The sequence below is a fragment of the Grus americana genome, chromosome 5 (assembly GCF_028858705.1).
Source record: "Grus americana isolate bGruAme1 chromosome 5, bGruAme1.mat, whole genome shotgun sequence".
Classification (NCBI taxonomy): Eukaryota; Metazoa; Chordata; class Aves; order Gruiformes; family Gruidae; genus Grus; species Grus americana.
The window spans coordinates 9,317,755-9,341,474 of NC_072856.1; the positions used below are offsets into that span (position 1 = coordinate 9,317,755).

The 23,720-nt window shown below is 39.0% G+C and overlaps 1 protein-coding gene across 2 annotated transcripts in view; it reads left to right on the forward strand.

Annotated features, from left to right (window-relative positions):
• HIPK3 (homeodomain interacting protein kinase 3) overlaps positions 1-23,720 on the forward strand; it is a 111,576-nt gene that overhangs the window by 13,347 nt on the left and 74,509 nt on the right. Inside the window, exon 1 of one of the 2 annotated variants that reach the window (XM_054826757.1) lies at positions 22,879-23,352. The exons of the other annotated variant lie outside the window; for it this stretch is intronic. The gene's annotated coding sequence lies outside the window, so the exon portion shown is untranslated. Of the gene's footprint in view, positions 1-22,878; positions 23,353-23,720 lie in introns of those variants that run through there. 2 annotated transcript variants of the gene reach the window in all.

The window sequence follows — 23,720 nt, forward strand, 5'->3', positions numbered from 1 at the left end:
GAGCTTGCATGAAGCTGATGGGTGAGTGGCTTTACCAAATGGCAGCCTTCTCACCTGTCAAGCCTGATACTGAAAGTTGAGCAGAATCATTCCCAGGTTGGACTGGGAAGAATAATTTCTCTATTTTATATGGAGAAATTTCCCCATGGAGCACTAGTCTTTTGTCTGTGCTAGCTGCACAAAGGTGCAGAGCAACCCAATGAAGGATACGACTATGTTGTTCTAAACAAGTGTGGTTGTGATAGTTGAAGTGGTCTGCTGAAGTCACAACTTTTACATTTGGCTAGAAATAGATAGGAAGCAGAAACCTTTTCAGTTAGCCCCAAATGAAAGTGCAGTCCCTAGAGACAGGCAGCAGACACAGTTCTTTCATATTAAGTCATAAGTGGCATATAGTTGTTCATCTAACCTTTTTGGCTTTTTGTGTCTGTACAGCAGATGTTAATGCACCTGAAAATAGAAAGTCTGAAGCTTATATATTCATCCTTGTTTCATATTTTAAAGCATGTGTGTATATTTATATAGGTATGTATAAAAATACATATACAAATATGTATGACAGGCCCCTTTAACAGTAATCCCTGACCCATTCATTTGCATCATGCACAGCTGACTACCATTTATCTGCTTTGTTCCCCAGAGCCCATTTTATATGTTAACATCCATGTTGCTCTTGCTGGTAGGATGGGCAGAGGCTGTAACTGGAATTACAAGGCAGTGACAGGCTTCCTGCAATGCTATCTCTTGGAAAAAACCTACTTGCTGCTATCCTTCCTCAAAGCAGGGTATGTGTAGATACCGTTCTATGGTGGCTTCCATTTGAAAGTCCTCTTGAAAATCCTTCTGAAAGTATAAAAGGCAAGCAAGCTGTGCAAGTTGTTGCCTAATACAGGTATACCTCCAGGTGTATTTTCTGCTCAAATCCTGCGTTCTAGAGCATCTTTATATATAGTGGCTAAATGTTCTGATAATAGCAACCTCAGACAGGTAATGTGAGATCTGCATGTAGTGGTGCTTGTTGGGTTAGCTAATATCAGAATTACTTGTTTTGGCAAACTACTGTATGTTGCCTAACACTTGTTCCTCAGGTGCCACAAACAAATCCCAGAAATGAAAAATTTTTGTTAGTAGGATTTGGAAGAGTTTTGAAGTAGTTTAATTTGCCATGGTGATGAAGTATGAGGACATATATGAATTTAGGACCAGCTTGAAAGACCTGGGAGGAAGCATATTTCAGTGAGTGCTTTGGCTGTGTTGTTAATACCTGTTAGGAAAGGGCTTCATCCCAGGCTACTCTTCCACCTGCTGCTGGGTTTCCCTGCCAGCTTAGTCAGTCAACTCATTTCAGACTGTAGCCAGATGATAAGGTGGTGTATAGGCACTCCGGATGCAAAATCAAGATTAAAAAATGGAAGAAAAATAAAGGTTGAAGCATGGAAGTGCAAGAACAAGGAGCAATCACTGTAAAGACTCTGAATTACTGATGGTTCTAAGCTTGATCAGGCAAAAAGTTCTCTTAATGACCATAAATGTATGTTTAAATTACTGAAACAAAATGACTGGCAGGATACTAACACATGTGGCGGCATCCTTATGTCTAAAAAGGTTAGGCAGAAACAAAATGTATTATACTCAAAACACATGCAGAAGGGAAGAAAATGGGTACAAATGAGGGCTTCATCTTAGTGGGGTGTCCAAGACAAGCCTCCGTATCTACTGAATAACTACTGCATGGGCTGCTACATCCATTGACCTCTATGCACAGGTTTTATTGTACCAGCATGTAGATATAGGAGAAAGATTAGCTCTGGAAAACAAGTTTTAAAATAATTGCTTTAGAGCAATTTTGAAAGATTTTTTTTTTTCTTCTATTCAACCATGAAATGGAAGTGTCCTGCTGATGGCTCCAATGTATTTTTTAATTGAATAATTAACATGGATAATAAGCATTCAGCAGTGTTTTTGTTGGTAATCACTGGATTTACTAATCTCCCAGAAGGTGGGATGATTCAGAATCTTTTAATGCCCCCAAATAGAAGATAATTAAAACCCTACATACACAACTTGAAATAGAATTGAGTACAAATGCTGAAGAGGAAAAATTAGAAAATAAGCTTGAGAGAAAAATGGGGGGGTGGGGGAGAAGGAAGGAAAATAATAGTCCTAAGTACTAATAATAGTAAGGATACTTATGAAATTACATTTTAAGTATTTGAAGTTTTCCTTACTCTGCCACACTTTGCAAGTGGCCGAAACTTCTTTCCGAAAAATCCTCAGTCTGTGCTAGTTTCTTAGCAGGGCTTTGCTGCTTGCTGCGTGGTAGGTGGCCTTGGCTGGACTGAGAGCAGAGCACTCACAAAAGCCATGTGGTCACCATGTGGTGGCTCTCAGGAGAGAGTCAGAGTGGTCACATGTGTTCGTATAGAGTGAGTGCTGTACTAGTCAGCTGCTGAAAATTATATATGTAGTAACTATCTGGTGAGCTGTGTCATGGTGAGAGGAAACTGTAAGGGTTTTTGTGGGGAGGGTTAGCTCATATAATCAATGACACTTCATTCCCAAAGAAAGTCTAATGAGCAAATACACGTCCTGGGTGTACTGCATCATACATCTGTTAATGGTGACTAGGAGTTATAGGCTCCGGGGCTGTGCTAACATGCAAAGTTGTACATCTTAGGTTAATCTTTGTAATACCTTTTGTTGCAGTAGGGCAGTTCTGTGTATCACTTACTATGTATTACTTACAGCCACTAGACAACAGCGAGGCAAGAGGTATTCTTTTAACATTAACTTTCCCTCTTCTGGAGGGGGTGGAAAAAGAAACTACAGGAGACAAATGTAAGTCCTATCATTTACTTGACTAGGTGAAGACAGTCATGCTGAGGTGACTGGGCGTGGGATGGAACCCCAACAGAATAGGAAGTGAGTTACTAATCTTATTTCCAGTGTCCGTAAAACAAGGCTATTCATTAACCTGTATAATAAGTACTCTTTTTACGGAGGTATAGTGGACACTTGAGACTTCAGTATTCACTTCAAAGACCTAGTGATCAAGTTCACATTGGCACAAGCAGGGCAGGGCTGGATTTCTCTACACTGTGCTTCTCTGCCAAATTCTGTCTACTAAAATACATGAGTGTGTGTTTGAAACATTATTTGCAGGCTTTGAAAAAAAGATGCTGTACAAAGGCAAACATTATTTGTCAATTTGGAGCCACCCTTTGATTTGTGGCAAAAATCTGTCATGAAATTGGGAATCCCTAGAGAAGTCTTGTCTGCTCCCGTAGAAGTTTTTACAGTTCAAAATACTGACAAATGGGTCCAAGAGACATACAGTGTGACAGCGGGCAGGGTGTTCCCACCACTGTAACCTTAAGTTGCTCTGACTCTTCTCAGGCTGTGATGCCTTCTGAGTAAAGACTGAACACAGACCAATTGTTGCTCATCCAAGGAATGATAAAGGCCACTAAATGATTCCAGAATAAATAATAAGACAATGGCTTTCATGAAATAATCCTGACACAATTAGAGGATACTTACATTATTATGCAGTATAGCAAAATAGCATGCATGGGAGCCAGTTTGGATGGGTTTCCATGTCACTGTATCATGATAGCTTCGTGGCCTGTCTCAGTTTTCCCAAGATCTGAATAGCAGAAACATCACAAGTCAGTAATACTGTACATTGGCAGAACTTTGAGGAAAAGTTAGGCTGTGTCTTTCAGGATCATGCCTGCCTCTAGCAAGTATTATTGTTTTCTGTCTTGTATCAGGACTCTTCTGCAGACAAATCAACAACAAAATAAAGCAGAAGTAGCTTAACAGAAAGAAAAATGGATTTGGAACGCTGTTTTCATTGAGAGGTGAGACTCTGCCGGGCTTTTGTGCATCAGGTCATATAAGAGCTACCAGGAGCATCGTGTACCCTTCACACAACAAGTAGGCAAGAAAATATGTATTAATTTATCCTGCTCTGTATGTATACCTGGGGACAAACATTGCCAGAATGAGGATGGGCAAGACGACCAAGACAACTATATCGCCCATTTAAATCTTTACAAGACATAGCAGGGAAAGGCTGCAATGCCTTCTGATCAAAGTGGCAAGTCTTAGGAGTCTCTTCTAAGTTTCACAGCAGCTGGTTTTGGGTTTTTTTCCCCTAAATTTTGCTGCTCTTGAAAAATAAATGATTAGTTTAATTGTTTCTTTTTGAGCAACTGTTTCAGAAAAAAGAACAAAGTAGTGAACTTTAAAACCACAAAGACTGGAATTTAAACTAACCCACTATTTATTATTATTTTGAGATCTTTTGGATGTTTGGCTAACTGTTTTAGTTTCTAGGTTATATCATGGTAGCTTTCTCGTACCAGCTGCCTCTGGGAGTGAGTGTCTTCATAAAAGCACTATTTTTTTCCCCAAAAGTCCATGGAGTAGTATTGTATTTTACCACTGCAATGCCACGGGGTTTTTTGGTTTTGTTTTGGGTTTTTTTTAGGATCAGTTAGCATCATGTTTATTAAATACTTAACAAAGGTCTGATTCTGCAAATTCTTAATCCCAGAAGATTACACAGGGAATTTGTAGGCAGTGACTATTCATCTGACTAAAAGTTGTTCATGTAAATACACTCTTACAGGACTGAAATTATATACCGTAAATATTGTAAGTTGATATATAGGCATTTCTGAATTAAAACTTTTACTTAGGCTTTGGTAATAGAATACAGATATTATCACTGACTGAACCTTCTTACAATCTGTCTTTTGTAAATTTTCGGCCCTTCTGACTTTTCTTTCTTTGAAAAGTTATGGTACTGGAATAGCTGGTTTTGAACCTGAATTCTAAATTTCAGATTTGTAGAAACTAACTGGCAGAGCCATATCACTAGCTCTGAATTCACTTTGGGTTGCAAGTACAAGCGTGGTGAGAGAACATACTGTAAATGGTTATAAAACTGTTTTACATCAATATTAAATGAACTGTAAAACAAAAATGTGCAATTCAATGCATTTGCTTTTAAAATAGAGAAAGTATGGTGCCTGTATTATTTTGCCTAATCAAAAGAGTAGTTGTTGGTTAATAATTAAAAGTTGCATTCGGTATATATCAAAACTGTGGAAATAATCATATTGCATCTGATTTCAAACATACTTCTGATATGCTTGCGTGTTGTTCATCCACATTCTCATAGAATTATTGGAAATTGAAATCTGCTGGTGCACCAGAGTTCACTTTTTGTTGTAGTCACAAGACTTTCTTTTATGGATGACAACCTTTGCATTTTTTAGCTAGGTATTAATATCTTGAGCAGCTTGGGATTTAAGAAAATATTTTTGTTTTAGTGTACTTTTAATCTGTTTTCATTTTCATAAGCCTGCATGTCACTTGCACAGCATATTATAGGATTGATCAAATGACGTTGAATTATGATCTAAGCTGGCTTTATTACTCCAGTGCCTTACTACTTTAGCATGAGAAAATTTTGAATTAAGGTTGCATTAAAAGGTAACGCTATCCTCTCATTTGCATATGCCAAACACAATGCTTAATTGCTTGAGAGAGAAAACTCTCCATATGCATCCCAAGTATGAGCATGCCCCAGGCTGCAAGAAAGGGAAAGGAAGTCCTGCCTTGAATTGTCTCATCTTCCAGCTCCACTGGCAGAGGGAAAGACGTAAGGTGGTGGGACTTTTCCTCTTCTCTTGTCCTGTAATTGGAGAAAAATATAGGTTGGCCTTTAAACTTCTGTGGGAAGCAGGATACTGAGCAGCGTTTCCCTGTGCTTTGTTAAACTGTCCTTGTCTTGAAAGAGAATGGGGGAAAACCCCCAACCCTGTTACTGTTGGTAGGAGCTTCATAGTAGTGCTGCTTTTTTACTTTGACTTTTTTTCTGGTGAATTATTACTTTTGGTAATATGCATTAGTTTGCACTACTAGCAAATGCTGGTAAGAATAACTAGCATATAAAAGTGAGAAATAGCTTATTTGTATCAGGAGCAATTTAAATTGCCTGGCTTATCCAAAGAAAAGACTGAGTACAAGTGGTGGTATGCCATTAGAGACATTGCTTGCCATTAACTTTATATACCTCCTTCCACTTTCAAATATTAAAATTCAGGCTAATAAAATCTGCATTAAATGTTTTATATTGTTTAGTTTTCCTGGTTTATTTTGTATTTTTTGGTAAGTTATATAAAAAGAAAAAACTATTTTAAAAGTGTTTTGAGAACTCTTTGTCTTCCATCTGGCACGATGAGCATTTCTAGAGGGGACAGGAAAGAAACAGAGCACTGCCTGAGGTAAATTTGATAGTAGAAGGTGGGATAAAACAAGAGGCACTTAGACTAATTTAATTAATGCCATGGTGAATTTAAGAATATGCTGTCCTCTACAAGCATAAACATAGATCAGTAGCTGTACTAAGGAAGCAGTATTAGACTGCACCTGTTGGGTTTTAAACTGAATTCAGACCTTGTTTCAGTACTGCAGTTGGGACTGGCAGTTGCTGAAGGGATTAAATTATTTAAAGCCTTCAGCTGGCTAGTGTAGGCTAGCAGTAGCTTATAAAACACTTAATCTATGTTTTTAATCTCTTCATATGTTTGCTTTACTTAGACAATAAAACTATACATGACACACAGCTGCCACATTCTGAAGCTTCTTTGTCAGATATTTGAAATTTATCAATTAGAGCAGTCTTTAAACTGTAACCATTTGGGTTTCTTTGACAATACACTTCTTGTTAGCCTGTATGTTTTCTTTGATGAACTCAAACCCAAACATGAACTATACAGACATAAAGTTGTTTTTCCACAATTTCTTTTAAAAAAGAGATTCCCTTCTAAAGGCAAATGCTGCTCTCCAAATAATTAATGTTTACTGTTACCATTTGGTTTGTGATTTAAAAAAGAAATTCCAAACAGTTTGGAGCTTTGGAACTATTTTTTGCAGGGCATTAGCCAACTGCTTACACAGTAGTACTATAAACCAGTTCAAAAATAGGTAATACTGTTTAGCTTGTTATGTGATATGTCACTTGTTTCTAGAAAGCTAAGAGTAGGTAATGAATAGTTACAATATGGATTGGACAGAAAAGCAATCTGGATAGCTGTGCAACACAGGATTAATTAGATAAATCCTCTTAGGTTTGATTAGCCATTGCTTAGAACTACAGTTTATTTTGTCATTGGTTGCTCCTATTAATGTCTTCTTTCTGTCAAAGTTTATTACTCTGGCTCCAGTTTTGCATCCTACCTTTTTTGTGTCAAAGTGAAGCATGACTGAATTAATTTACAACCTTCCAAATAATAAGCAGAGTAACACCTGGCATCAATTCAAATCAATGTTGGCGTTCTCTTAAGAGTCTTTTTAATAATAAACTTTTTATATGGATAATTTCTGTTTTGTTCAGCAAATCATGTATTAATCTTTTTAATTTGACCTTCAATGTTAAGTTACAAGACAAGTAGGCATATATATCTGCTAACAAGGATGAGTAAATGCTTATTCATGGAGATGAGATGGTTCCTGCAGTATGCTCTTCATAAAAAGCATATGTTGTTGATATTTGAACCTTTAATTTTTTTCTTATTTTTCATTACATTGCAAAACTGTTCTGTAAAATGAGTTTTTGTAGTAGCAGCAGTACAAAATTACTTAACCGGTTGATCAATTAATTTTTTTTTTAATATATAGTGTAAAATTGAAAGATTTAAAGTGCATATGTTGAAGTCATTCCACTAATTGTGTTCCTTATCTCACACTCTGTTAGACTTTTTTTTTTAACTAGAGAATATGCTATTCTTCAGGAATAAGAAAGGAAAAAAAAAAGAGGAAAAAGAAAAATTCTTACTAGAAATAAAATTTCTTACACATACACACTGCCCCCCCCCCCCCCAAGAGACACAGAAACTAAGACACTTCAGGACTATAGCTGAGATGGCTCAGCCAACTAGGGGGGGGAAATATGCAAAAAGGCATGAGAGGAATTGGGCATTTCAGTGGGTGGTAATCTGAGTTTCATCAGCACAGGGATTTCATACTGTTATGCAAAGCTTTGTACGTGTCAGGGCAAAGCTTCATATTTGATATGATACATGTAGCACAAAATCTGGAAGAAGAGTGTCTCTGTTTTCACTATTCCTTCTGCAGTGCAATTTGTGAGTTAGAATTTATTGCAAATATTTGTTCAATAGTCATGTAAGTATTGTTTCTTCAGTAAGAAGGTATTATGTCTGAAATTCTATTTCACCTTGAATGACCTAGGAAACTTATCATCCTCATCTATGATTCATCTAATATGATCTATAAAAGTGAATTGGGTTAGCCACTGTCATGTCCCCAGACCAAACCAAAATAAAACTTAATTATAGTAGAAATTTAACTCTGAGATTAAAATGCCCTTTAATAGAAAATCAATTGAATATCATAGTTTTTTCTAAAACCCATAGGAAAAAACAAACCAGAATGCTAGTTGGAAGACAAAACTGGGGAATGCAGCTGATTAAATGGTACCTTTACAGCTTTCCATTCCTAAAGCTAAAGCAAGAGCTGGGTTAGTGTCTGTGAAAGATGAGAACTATTCCAGTTTGCTTCAGTCTGACAACCCCCTCAGGGACCATTCCAGCAGCTATGCGGGCTTGGAGTACAGTGCGTGCCCTGGCACACCTCTGTGCTGGAAGCTGTGATGGCAGCGGCACAAAACTGCGATGTAGAAACCTCAGTTCCCAGAGTCAATCAGAATTACGGCACACGAGGAGAAAGGGAAGGGTCTTAACCTTTGAGCGTGTGGGAGGGAGAGCTGTGGAAAAGGGAAAAATAATCGTGCAGCCCAGGAGAAGTGTGTTCTTAATATAGGATGAAAAATTATTAAATGTGATTAAATTTAACAATGTTAAATTTCTACAATGTTGGCTGAACTAACTTTAATATCATCTCATTCAAAGAAATTAAAAACTTTGCTGATGGTACAGCTAATTTTGTACTTCCTGACAGACCACTGCAGGGCACTATGATTTCCCTTAACTGGAAAGTGAATTTACTATAAAACTTTCTTTGACACGATTTTTCTATTGTTTCTCTTTGATTCCTTGGCTGGTTTTCAGTCCTGCCATGTTGCTGGACCATCAAGGACAGAAGGCAACACCATAGCTACTGTGGACACATCCGTGGGTGGTTTAGCTCTGCATCGAAACAGCATCAGTGAGAGGAAATGCTGCAGGTGACTGCAAAGTCTGTGACCATATGCCTCTCATTCCGTGACTGAGGGGGACAGTTTGAAAAACATTGAAAAGTCTTTGGTGAAATGGTACAATTACTACCCACCATCTTGCAGCTAGGAGGAGAAAGATGAGCTTAAGCTCCAAGGCATGAGTATCTTCCTTTTGTGTCTGTCTGCTAGATGATGGTGGGGTGCAGCTACCCACATCCACTGTCATTGGTGGGTGTCATTCATTCCCAGCCTTCTAAGGAGCATTTCAGATAACTGAGCAATATGTTGAATACATGATTGGCAGCAATCACGGTTTTCCTGAGCCACTGCTTGGTCAGCAACTGGTATTGAGGCATTGTCAGTCAGCATTCCCTGCTGTGGAATGGGATGTACCGGTTGGCCTCATGAGACAAACTCATTTCAAGAGCTTTAATGATAGGGAAGTGACTATCAATGGAAGAATGAACAGCTTTTTTTAAAAAAAAAAAAAACAACAAAAAACAAAAACCCCAAAAAAACAAAACCCAAAAAACCACCTGCACATTCCCAGTGCCAATGGATGGGATTATATTTGTAAGGTTCTCCTACAGAATAAAATATTAGAGTTTTTATTTTGATTAACACCTAGATTAGGTTCAGCAAGTTTTGCAATGTTTACCATTCTTTTCTGGGAAATACTGATTAAACCTGGTTTTCTACTAAGAAAGACTGATTCAACTAAATGGGAAGGATTCATGGAAGTATAGTGATTTTATAGGTATTTGTAATAAGTGATGTCAACATGTTGCAATGTAATCAAACTGTTGCATTTAAATCATATCTTTTTTCCAATATACTTCAGCTCAATCACTTCTGAGGTCTGTCTTGATGTGTCTTAGGTAGAAGAATCTTTCTACAGATGTCTAAAGCAAACCTTTCGGGGGATGTGTTAACTACCTCATTTCTAGGTACCCATTAGTATCAACTAAGTGAGACCAGTATACAGAGAAGGACTACAGAGAGAGAAAATTATTTTAAGGTGTCTGGGGGGGAAAAAAGAAGCAGACTTCTCATTGTGATTTGTGGAAGTAGGACATTGTGAGTTTTCTGTGGACTGAAATTAATAATTTTTAAGCAGCATTAAATATATTCCCTGCCACAGATTACTTTTAATGGTAAAATATATGTTCTCTGGCTCAGATAAAATAATTCTCTGAGCTAATATTGACTTAGGATTAGAGTGAAAAATAGATTTCACTTTCTCATGTTAAACTAATTCCTAATTAAGATTTAAATTAAAAGGTTAGAAAGAGGTCTCAAAAATAAATTACTTGGGCAGTCTCACAACTTCGTTATTGTTTGTCTAATAAATGTCAAGCTTTAAAAATTATACTGTGAAAAGAAACTAAATGAAAAGTATTATTCAGAAAGGAGCTTTGCCAAAGATGTTTTAATGAGTAAGTTTGATTCCACCGTCACTTAGTGAGGGTAATAAGGTACAAAAGGCAATATAAAATAATTGTAAGTAATGTAAATGCAATTGATTCTAGAAATGACAGAATTGAGTCTGCCTAGACCAAAAGGCATTTCTGAGGCTACTGTTGAAAGATATGCTTACTGAAATGAAAGGGGAAAAGGATAAATGACCAGAATGCTGCAATCAAGATACTCCATCACTGATCAGAAATCTAGCTAGGAGCTGATTTTTTTCTTGGGTATATAAAGCAAATCAGTTAAGGCACATGAGTCAACCAGCTCATTTTTAAGCACCACTTAGTGCAAAGGCTGCAGACAGTGATTAAATTAGTTTTAAGTGCCTTATACTAAGAAGTACACTACTAAAGAACTAGATAACTAAGCAATTTCCTATGGTATTTTTAATTAAAGATAATATTTTGAGCTTGGAATTGAAACATGAGAAAGTTAAAGAAGTAATTATTGAAATAAACTAGTGCTTTTCAGTATCATCTGCTGAGTGGAATGCAATTCTGGCTTTAAAGCCTTATATAAGCAGCTAAAGCAATCTTTCACACATGTAATAGATACAACTATTTAATAAAAAATGAATGAAGAGCTACTTATACCCTGCTGCGAAATAGTTGTTAGTTTCTAGTATAATACATGAATTTGCATCTGCTGAAGAAATGATTTTAAATAGTAAAGAATGTATGATGACTGACAGTTACATTTTATGTGCTAAAACAAAAATATTTATACTACTTTTACATTCACAAATAAATAGCTGTCATCATGCCAGGCTATAAAAAGCTGATTTCCATATTTATATGGCATGTAATGATGAATGGAACCACACTAAGAATCCAGTTCAGGTTTTGTGGTGCTTTTTGTGTGTGTGTTTTTTGTTTGTTGTTGGGGTGTTTTTTGTTTGTTGTTGGGGTTTTTTTTGTTTTGTTGTTTTTTGCTTTTACTTTTCTCAGTAATTTTTTTATCTCTAAGTACTGGCTTTTGAGGGTATGTTGATATGTGTGTAATCAGCACTTGAAGAAAAAGGAAAATATGAGAGTAAAATCTTGATCCCACCCATGTCAGTGATGTCCTTTTTGAAGATTTCAGTGAGACTGGTATTGCATTTCTCAGGCTTTACATGCTATACACATTTTTATGTCTTTCAGAAGAGGGAGAATGTTGGCAGCCCTACAATAATGAATAACACTGGCACTGGCAAACTTTCTTCCTTCGGGAAATAAGCACTCCTGAGGCAGGCGGGCAGCTGGTGCACTGATATGACTCTGCCTATAATGATGGCCAACATTGTCTCCTTTCTTCCTTGTATATGCCGTCTTTCTATCTGAATCCATCTGTTGTCTCTTGTCTGATACTTAGATAGCAAGCTCTGTAAGATTTAATTCAGAAGCTATAATTTTCTTTTATATTTTAGGTGACCCTGACCATGAAATTCTGGTCCATAATTTGGGCTACTTTTCTAATGTTTGTTAAAATTAATACTAATATTCTGTGTGTTTCCACTAACTCCTGTTAATTAGTAATTTAATTTAAGCATTATGTGATTTTGATTGCATTTTATGTAGTAGTTATAACACACAAAGCACCAGGAGATACTTGAATGAAAATGGAACTTTTGCTATTCCAACATTGATCTTCATAGCTGTATACATAAGAGTTATCAAGAATACTTGATAAATAAAATATTCAGTGTGCAAGTTTTCTTCATTAATCAATAAGCATCCGGAGCCATATTCATCCTAGAAATAATTTTACTGACCGTAATGGATTTGCACCAGGAATTCATTTAGCCAGCGTTGCTTGTGTTGTGCATAACTGTCCATTAGCTTCCTTTCTATGTCAGATGTTCGAAGGTTTATGCCCAGCCCTGAAGCTGCTGACTGCCCCGGCCTGTTCCTGAATATATTATGATTAATGGATAATAGTGCTGGTGATGATGATAATAATAATATTGTGTGATTAATAACTACAAAGAGAAAAACCAGGTATAAAAGGAAACTGTACGAGGTATAAGGAGGAGAGCAAAACTAATAACAGGTCTGCTTTTTTGCATGTTGACTGTAGTGTAGGATGTGGTACCCTGTGTGCGATGCCCACCGCTGTTGCCATGGAGACCGTGCTGAACACAGACCTTCCGTCTGCCTGGGACCTCTGTTGTGCGGGGAAAGCAGCAGGATTTCTGTCCAAGTAATGACTCCACTTCCACGGCCTGGGATGCCACTTCCCAAGAGCTGTGCATGTCCTTTCCCTGTTTTGTAATCTCTGCTTAAGTAGAAATGGTAAACAAGTGAATAAAAACAAATCTAAAACTGGCTGTACACATGTACACTAAGTACTTACAGCTCAAAAATAAACACCTTAAAACACATTCAATGAATTAAACAGCATTGCTTTTACTCTACAGACAGGTTGGTTGAAAAGTCCATGCCTGTTGATTAAATAGTGCTTTTTTTCTGCTCTTTTTCATGCCTTAATTTTGGGGTATTTCAGTCTGTGTCCGAACACTTGCCCTTTTACCTATGACCTTGAGCTGCCTTTAGGTATTTTTGTGAAACATGAGTGATAGTCGACATATTTCCTCACAGGATACTCTTCTAACATATTTTGAGGTATTATCCAGAATAAGAACCATAGATTAGTGTTTAACGTTTAGGAAATTGAATAATAAATTCAATTGAGTAACAAAGCATATTTTAAGTAAAAGATGTGGCTACTTTCAGATTTGTATTTTTTTATTTTTAAATTATTTTATAAAATGCATTTAGAAAAATAATTCAGTCTACAAAGGTGCTTTTTGTCATTGAAGTAGGAAGAGGATAAATGAATTTACACTTATTAAATTGTATTTGTCTAGAATAGCTGTATACCCTTTCTTTTTTAAAATATGGCACAAGATGTTTGAATGGAAGTACTTTAATCCCTGCCAGATATACTATTTGTGTAACATGTGCCAGGCCATTATCTTATTCTGAGAGACGCAGTTTGTATTTAAAAATAAAATCTGAAAATGGTCTTGAGGTTCAGTGCACATATTAGAAGTGTAGAAATTGTGTTTTCTAAGTCACAAGTACAGTGCTGACAGAAATAACGTATTTCTAGAATATTTTCTGTTTTCTTGAGACCTTCAGTCTGTTTTCAATAGCATCCAAGACTGATGCTGTGGGCCTTTTCTTGTGCCTCTGTCCTGATGGCAATTCTTCCATTACTTGTGATCCCCTCCAAGAGAAGCTACAGCAACATCATTTCATTGTTGTAGCAAAACTCTGAAAATAATGCTAAAACTTTTGCATGTACACATGCAGTAAAATCTCGTCATGATCTATCAAGGCTCAGTCTTTCTGGTGTGGCAATAACGTTGGATGCTTTGCAGTCTCTGTCCCTTCATTTTCTCACCTGTTGTGTCTCATTGCCATTCATTTTAGTGTTGAGTGTGACATGATGTCTATGACCACATTTTTATTTATAGATACAGATTTGCCATTTTCCTTTCCACTTCTGCTCTGTCATCTTCTTTTAAACATTAGATCATATATGTGTGGGGTTGTACTCTCTGTTCCAATAACAGAGAGTGGTAATTATATCAAAAGATGATAAAGCCAGAAAAACAAACCGATTTCCTGTCTTCCTTCACCCCAAATCTAATTAAAATGTTACACGGGTAGACATGTCATCTTCGAAACCTGATGCTGTGATGATATTTTAGTGTATTTCACGTTTGGTGTTTAATCAAAAATGTCTAATCCAAGTCAGAAAACAATGTGAGCTAAGTCTTGCTAACAACAGCATGTTAAGAAAATCAGCAAATGAAAATATTTATAAACCTTTTCCTATGATTTAAAATGTTATAGGCTAAAGCACTGCCAGCACATGCAGTTAGCTGAGTAGAAATGTTACCTTATCTTCCCCTCCATTGTTTGTAGAGAGATTGCTCTGAGGTTACAGTATTTTGTGGACCGTAATGACGGTCTGCTGCTATTGTTCTTGTGATGTGATACTTTCTGCCAAGTGTCTCATTACTAGGAGTGGACATGGTGTATTTCACTCGGTCAAAACAATTTATTAAACTACTGCTGAGCATCACGTTTTCCTTTGGAACAGATTTGGGCTGTTACTGGTTTGGACCAGAAAAATAAGTAAAATTAAGCACAAGTTAGTGGTGTAACATTTGGGAAAAAATCATTAGAATATTTGTATCTCAGAATAAACACATTTATAGGAAAATATGTTCTTTGCTAAAGAAGGAAATGTTGGGGTTTTTTTTTCCCCTTATAATGGTTTGATCTAGTTTCATAACTCATGTAATTAAAACGTTCCTTTTCTGTTGTTCATTCTAGGAGGAGAGTCCTAATGTGGTAATTTAAATCTTCAGAAGATATTTTTAACTGGCATTTTATTAATGACGTCTCATGGGGGAAAATAAAGAAGACTTTAAGATATCTGCTTTTAAAAAGTAGGAGAACATATGGATAAGTTCCTGATGTATTAAACTGTTAAGGGAGGATGTACGTGAACATTTGCAAGCCATGTGCAAATTGACTCAGAAGGATTTGTGCCACAGACAGATTAGTAACAGGACCTCTCACCAGTGCAACAATAGGGGGTTTTGGTTTGGTTTGTGTTTTGTTTTTAATGTGGTTGGACTGTAGCTGCTATCGCAAAGCCCTGGCTCAGTCCTCGAGTACTTTCACGGTGAGGTTGGAGGGACCAAGGTAACGAGGTTGTCTTCCGTTTAATTCTAAGATAGGCTTAGATGCGATTCAGTGCCTGCTAGAGTTAAACTAGGCTTCACTCCCGTCTGTTGTGGTTTGTGGGGGAGATTGATATATTCTCCATTAAGATAAAACTTCTTCTCTTTGCCACTATAAAACATCAGCCTAAACTAGGAGTCAGTTAATCAGACTATTTACTTTAAAAGGCTTTGGATTTAGAATATGTTCCCAAAAGCACAACCCCAGAAATCTTTATTCAAGTCAATAGTTTTCCTGGAGTCAGTAGACCTGCTAATAAGCAACTACTCACTTGAGAAACACAGGATTATGTTTTAATTCTGTAGTTTGACTGCCCACTTATGTTTAATGACGTTTATTTGTAGGAATGATGCATTTTGGAAAGTGAGGTCAGCTGGAACATTTGTGGTGTTCATCTGTCTGCAACCCTTGATCTTGCAATGTATCAGTCACTAAAAAAAGAAGTGATTACTCAACTGTAAAAATTAAATGGTTGGTAATATTAGTGGATGGTACCCTATGAATATGCTCAAGTGTGGGGTGCAGAAATGATGCTCATTTTAAAACAACAATAAAAATACAATATTTTCTACTAAAGATTTTGCAAATTAGCACTATATCATCGGATTTTCAGTTTAAAATATTTTTTTATTTTAAAGTAATTTTTCTCTTCCATAGAAAAAGTATTTCAATGTGTTTTTAACTTTTTATGTTAAGTAAAAATACTTTTTGATATCATTAAGTTGGTAACGGATTACTGTTGCTACTTGACTCCAAAATTAAGTGTAGCTTTTAATGCCAGCGATTTTAAAGCTGCAATGTCTTTTTCTTTTTTTTTAATCTGTCAGTGTGATTCTGTGTTATAATTCTTATTTTTCATCGATTGCCTTGGAATATATCTTTCTCAGATTATATCAGATTCTCACAGTTTTGTTGTGTAGTATTCTGATACTGTAAAATACTATATTTGTCCTTGCCAAGTGCCTCAAAAATAGAAGCAGACCAGATTTTTGTACACATTTAACATTTGTTAATCCTAACAATAATTTCAAATTATTTTCCTGCTGGAGAGAGAGAAAAAAAATATGAATATTAAATATACTTATGTGAAAGACACTCAGACACCACAAAGGCTAATAACTACATGAAAATAGGTAGTTAGAAAGACTCTTGCAAGAAAACTTAGTGTCAAACTACAAATTTATGTTGTCTTGATACATTTCATGAAGATACACCCTTTCCTTGTGGATCTCCTAAGGTGTATGCATGAGGAATGATCTACTGCTGTGGCTCTTACAAAGAGGAAAAAGAGACTGAAAATTAAAATATAGACTGAAAAATAAAATATCATGATACATTAGTGTTTATATGATCCAGTAAAGAAGTTTAAACTACCCTGTAGAATATTCCGTTACTCTAACTCTCTATGTTCCTCTGCAAATATGAACAAGCACTTAGCATAGTTTAAGGCACCGTGATGGAGCGTCTGTCAAATCTACACCTATTGATGTAATATGAGCGCTAGCGGAGAAATAAGCATTTCACAGTATCCCTGAACAAAATAATCTCTGACAATTGGCAGGGTGCCATTTTTTTAAAAATATAGTTGTCCCAGTTGTTTTTTTCAACAACTGTGGCACTTAAAAGAACAGTAAGGTTGAAAACAAACAATTATTTAAAAAAAAAAGTCCTGCAAATCCTAAATTGAGGTAGTAATTATTTATGTAATTTCAAGATAACCCTTGATATTTTTCCACTTCTGTGTTTTTTCTGCTGCTTCATACATAGAAGTCACTCTTCTATAGTGTAGTCATACTGCCTTTCTGTGATGATGTAAAAAATAAGGGGATTAGTGTTTTAGTTAGGATGAGGTGTGCATTTCCGAAAAGATCCTCTTGTGAATCCTAATTTACCGTGCTTTGGTTGCATCGCAGAGCAACCTAGGAATGAGCAAACTTTATTCTTATTGGTTAAAACTAAACCAGAAGATGTGGTCCAACCATCAGTTGCATTTAGTATGGATTGCAAGTCCTCAGCACCAACTCTGCAAATCTGCTTCTGTTGGGTTGCATCAGAGGAAACATAGGAGGTTTCCTGCAGTTTGGTTTAATTCTCAGTGAAGAAACATACCCTAACAATTCTTCAAGGCTGTTTTTTTCTTTGGCCAGCACTTACATTTTTTTTGAAAGCTGTAAGTTTGCACAAAATTGGCTGTTCATTATTTTTCTTAAAGAAAACATTCCTTACAAAGTGAGAAGAGGCAGTTCATCTCAAGTAGGCTACAGCCAGCTTTTATATACATAACCAAAAAGACTTTAAACATTCCTTCTGCATTTCCTAAGAGTTATCATTTCGGTCACCCTGTTGGTATCTTTGCATGCAAGACAAGTTAATTTCCTAAGACTTACCATTAACACTTGGTAGAATTTGAAATAGCAATGTCAGGATGGTGTGTGACGTTCCTTGAACTGGATGTTAAGGGCTGAGGAAGAAACAAGCAGAAAGACAGGCAAGCAGAAGACCATTTTCAGTCTGGTTTTCCTCTTTGGAAGAGCCACAGAAGTGGACTGCTTCTTCTGCATACCTTAGGAGATCCACAAGGAACCACAATGTCTTTAAGGAATTATTACGGGCACGCGCATGGCCCCCTGCGCAAAGCCCCAGAAACCACCACTAGCCCATGGACAGTGTCTTCTGTCCTTTGCAGCTTTGAAATCTTATGGAGGAGCCAGGCTGTTTAGCTTGCAAGTTAAATAGCAAGCAATAAACAACATGCTTTCCCCTATCTACCCCCCTGGGTTTTTTTTGTTTTGTTTTTTTTTTTTTTTAAAGTCCTATAGTAAATCTGTTTTGATAAAGACAGTAGTATTTTGATGCAAAAAAATGAAGTGGAAACAAAAGCTGAAATTTGTGCTTTGGATACCTCTGCTTATTTTTGCAACTGATTTAATGTAAACTGTGTAAAGAAACACATTGCGTGATTTATTTTTTTTTTAATTGAGGAAATACAGTGTTTCTCAGCTGACCTTCCAGTTCTTGCAAGAAGAGCAAAGTATATGTTTGCTTTAAATTTGAAAGTCATTTTGATTTTTGATGTGTCTAGCAAACAAATCTAAGAGGAGGGGATCTGGGGAACTTTGAACTATGTTCATCTGAATATGATGGTAATCAGTGGAAACTGTAAATTTAAATTTTTATGTTTTAAAAAAGTGCTTTGTATTAGTTTAATTCTGATCCCTTTACAATTTTCAGCTGGAATTTGGATCTTGAAAAGTTTTTTATCCAAATGCATCACATTGAATGCTTGTTTCTCATAATACAAGTAATATTTCAGTGACAGTTAGATCAGTTAAAAAAAAAAATACTTTAGATAAGGAATTGTGAGAATAGAAAAATAGTTAACTTTGTCCAGTTTTGTATGTTTTGGGAGGATAAATATTTTAAACATAAAGTATTTCAGCCACTGTGAAAAACAGTAAAGTAATGCTATAATTTGAAATCCTACCACAAATTAATTCCCTGTTTAACTCCTAGGAGAAATGGGAGAGGCTGTCGGAAAGACTAAAAATTATGGCCTGAAAGTTTAAGAAAAAAAAAAAAATTGAAATAGAACCTTCCCTATTCCACCCTCCTTGTGTTGATCCGTACTTGCTACTTGTACTCTTCAGGTTAGGTGAGCACAGCCTGGATACCTTCAGTGGTCACAACAACGCGTTGCCAACCAGCACGCATCTGGTTTGTTTGGTTTTCATAATTTCTACCCAGAAAACTAAACTGAAGTCTGCGCAGCTCTACCTACTAGGTGATAAAGAAAAACTCTACCGCCTTCTTTGTGTTAGCTCTGATGTTCATTGAGTGTTTTCCTGAGCTGATGCAACCCACCCCAGAAAACCCCTTTTTTGCTGGGTGAGTTGAATCTGCTAAATGGAAGCTTCAACACCAGCACAGAGGTATCACTGGGAGAACTTAACTGGATGTGTGGGGAGCGGATCAAGAAAATTGTAAGAAACGAATTCTCTCCCTTTTCAGAGCGACAAGCTTGGAGTGTGGCTTGCCGTTTCATGCGACTGCACCCTATGTTATTAGTGACTGAGTGAAGGGCCTGGTGGATGGAATTACAGCCGTATGGTCTTGCCTTCTCCATCCTTATCTTTTTGATTTTGCTCCTTTGGGCAGCTCTAATAGCACAGCCTCAGTCAGGACTCAAGTTCATTCAAGAATTTAGAGTCCAGCTGATATAAACAACTCATAAGCTGATATAAACAACTCATACTGGCCGTAACAAGTGTTTTGATGATATAGTTTATAGCAGTTTGAGTAAAACAAATTGTTCTAGCCAAAGTATTTTCTGTCTGTGTCTACACTTGGGATTTTGATAACAAAAATAGCACAAAATGTCATTGGTAGGTGTGCTGCCAAAAGCTGCTAGCCTGCATTTGTCCTCAGATCATCTCTTTTTGCTGCATAATAGATTACGTCTATTGGAAATACCTTCTTCTATAACTTCGGTTTCTTCTTTCCAATCTGAGCTCTCATACCTAACCACTGCTTATCCTCTCCAAAAGTATAGAAACGAGGAGGAACAAAGAGCCTATGGAGGTGTGTGTTTCAATGCTGAAGTTTATAAATGAATCTAAATGACATGGGCCTCCTTCCACGGAGTTACTTAAGTACTTTGAAACAAAACACTCCCTTCCAAATGGTATCAGTAGTCCACATGACTTACAGGTGTAACAGGAGTTTCCATATAATCCCTCAGTCACCTACCAGCACAAATGTACCTGCCAAGAGAAAATTAGGACAAGGAGTCATTTACTGTTTTCCAGTGACAAAAAAAATCATGCGTGGGCTTCTCAGCCCCAGTCGTATTTAACGTCTGATAGAAATGTTCATCAGAGTTTTAAAAACTTGCTTATAGACCCTATGTAGTCTTACTGCATGTTGTGGGTAGTTAAAAACTCTTCTGTGGCCAAAGTAAGCCTTACGAGTAGTTGACTGAAGGAGGAGATTCAGCGTTTCAGCTTGCAACGGCGCTAGCTGGGCCTTTCGTGCCGCTTAGGCCCTTTAGTCCTAACAGCTGATGGAATTTGCAGTGAAGACAAGGAAGCCTTTAATTGAAACAGCTCCCAGGTATGGACAACTAATGGATCTTCAGAGAGATGCTATGCTCCGCAAAAGCAACTGAAGGAGTTTCGAAGAGATTTCAGAGTTTGATTACACAACGATGATACTCACGTTGCAGGCTGAGTGGAAGTCTAGCTTGATCTAATTAGCAAAAACTGGAACGTGAGGACAAAACTGACGGTGGTGAGATGCTTTGGGAGGCTCTGTTATTTAGCAAACATGGCCAACTCAAAACTCCAAAGAGAGACCAGTATAACAGGAGAGGTTAATCACCCCCTTCTTTTCTAAACCTAAATTAAAATCTATTTCTGAAAGTTGGTCAAAATTGTGCTAATGTATCAGTGGAGCATTAGATTCATAATTTTGTCTATTTTTAGAGGATCAGTATCATTCCAGTTTACAACCATATTTGGATTGTTTTGGTTATCAAACTATAAGAAGTTGCATGGTAAAAAATAAGAAAATTGCTAGAAATAGTTCCTAAAGAACAGCTGTAAAAAATATGTCGAGACTGGTTAGTAGCTGAGAAGGAGGATTTTTATTTTTTCAGTAGGTCACAAGCGTTTAACTTGGAGTGACATGTATGCCAATTTACAACTTACAGATTGAATCAGCATATACTTAATGTTTTATTTTGTTAAGTCATTTTAGAGTTTATATGGTTAAGTAATCAACAAGAATGTTTATTAACATTTTAAAGTCTTTTAAAATAGATTATATGTTAATAAAATTGTGAATAATTCTGTAGGATGTTATTTTTTAGGAGATGTGTGAAGAGAAGCTTGATTAATATTTATAAAATTAGTAAGCAAAAGATGTGATGAGTGGCTCTTGAGAGCTATAATTTGGTAACATTGACACCCACCTATTTTTCCCCACCCTTAACTTGTGTCTCAGTACTTACAAGACTTGAGTATTGGTGGTATTATGGTAGTAACCCCAATGTTAGGTTTTAGTACTTCCATACAATAACTGTTTTCTCCAATTAATTAATTCAAATTCTGACTTAGCATCCTGACAATCTTTATTAAAACGATTGGACCTAAATAAAGGTTAAAATCAAGCAGACACGTGTTGAAAACACTGGAACAAGTAGTGAGAGAAAAATAGGAGAGTACACGTAGTTGTGCAAGTAAATACAGAAATTGTTGGTTATTTTTGGCGAGAGGTGGGGAAGCATGTGATGTCCAGTTGTAGCTGTAGCCGAGGGTTTATCTTGGGGCTAACTACTTTATAGGCAAACAGTAATTCCTTTTTCACCCCACATCAGCTGAATACTATTTCGGGTCAAGAATGCTGTTTGTAGAAGTTGACCAGTCCTACCACCAACCACTAATATTTAAGTGATGTATAATATTAGGGGCATATTGTTACTGAGGGTGTATCCTGTTATTTTGTCAAGAGTTGAGCAAGGCAAAATGCTGAACTGTAACGTGGGCCACAAAATGGTCATTACGTTTGCTCCGTCCTGTTACTTGTAGAGCAAGAGGTGTGTTTGATAGTATCTGGCTAATGTGGCAGGGACTGCTCGTCAGGGAAAGATGGCAGACCGGATCTAGGAGGTTGGTGCTTCACAGTTATTTTTCAGGGCCGGGTAAGGGAGTCTCTTCATCTTACAAAGAAAGAGCACTCATGTAAACCAGTCTGGAGTTCACATGTTCATTCTCACATTGTCATCTTCTAAGTCTTGAGAGTCAGGTCTTTTCCCTGACGCCAGTTTCCTCATCATGCATCATCATTATGCATCTGTGAATGTTATGGGAGTTGCCGGCTAATGAGATGGGGAAGAAGAGCGTGCCATTTGGTGTTTGAGCTTTAGGTTTGCTGTCACTGTTAAGGGTTTTGCGGGTGCTTCTTGGGGAGCTCTCAGAAAGCAAGAGGTTGCCTTCCTCCAGGGAGGCCCACGGCGGGCAGAGGAGAGTTAGCGGTAGGAGCATCTCAAGTGGTCCTCACACAGCTTCCCGGGGGAACCGTCAGCTAGCGGTGAAGAGGCAGAGGGTCCTGCCTTTGCTCCGCCGCTAAGCTGCTGCTAGGGGAGATGATGGCCATACACGTGCCTTGCCTCATCGGTGCGACAGGGCAGGATAAGCGCCAGGCGTTACTTACAGCGCCGGCGCCCGGCTTTGTCCGAGCCAGGGCAGCTCTGACCGGTGGAGGAGTTTCGTTTATGCGCGTAGGCGCTGAGGGAGGGCTCGGGGCGGCTGCGGACTCGCCGCGCTCGGCAAAGGGGAGTCCTCGCCGCGCCGGGGGAGGCAGCGGAGGGCGGCGGCGCGGGGCGGCTCCCGGCTGCGGCGGGCGTCTCACGGCGGGGCCGGGCGGGGGCGCTGCCGCTGAGGCGCCGGGCCGGGGCGGAGAAGGGCGGGCGGCGGGAGGGCCCCGCAGGCTGAGCCCCGCAGGCTGGGCGCGGGGCCGGGGCACGCCGGAGCGGGGCCTCGGTGCGGCGCGGCCCGCAGGTCCCCTCCGCGGCGTTCGGCGGGGCCTCGTCTCGCCGCTCCGGGGCGATGGGCGGCGGCGGGCGCCGCTAGGCCGCCGCGGGCAGGGCAGCGGCGGAGGCGGGCGGAGGCGGAGGAGGCGGCGGCCGGGGGCGGGCTGGGTCCCTCCCCGGGAAGATGAGGCGGAGGCCCGGGCTGCCGAGCGGGCTGAGCTGGGGCTCTTTCCTCCCAGCCGCCAGGACAAGATGGCAGCGGCCGAGGCGGCGGCGGCAGGAGCGGCGGGCGTGAGGGGCTGAGCCCGGCCGGAGCGGCGCTTCCCCGTGGCGTTCCCGGACATGCCCAGGGCGGCGGCGGCAGCTCCAGCTCGGACGCCAGTGCGGCCCGATCCGTGAAGGTGAGCGGCCGGGAGAGGAGCGGGGCCGTCCCCGGCGGGCGGAGAGGGGCGCTGCCTTCGCCTCCTTCCCGCGAGGGGCTCCGGGGCGAAGGGCCGGGGCCGACCTTGCCCCCTGCCCCGAGGCGCGGCGGCGGCTGTTGCCCGCCGCGTAGGCTTGGTGCGCCGCTGCCCTTGCCGAAGACCGGCGGCGGGGAGCGGGCAGTGCCGCTTCCCCTTCCCGTCGCCCTCGACAGCGCCTGCTCCGCCGCGTCCCCGAAGTTTCCCCTTCCCCGGCTTAGGGAAGCGCCCGTCTCCGAGCCTGCCGGCGCGGCCCCGGCTGCCGGGCGAGGCCGCCGCCGCTCGGCGGGGGGAGGCGTGGCGGCCCCCCT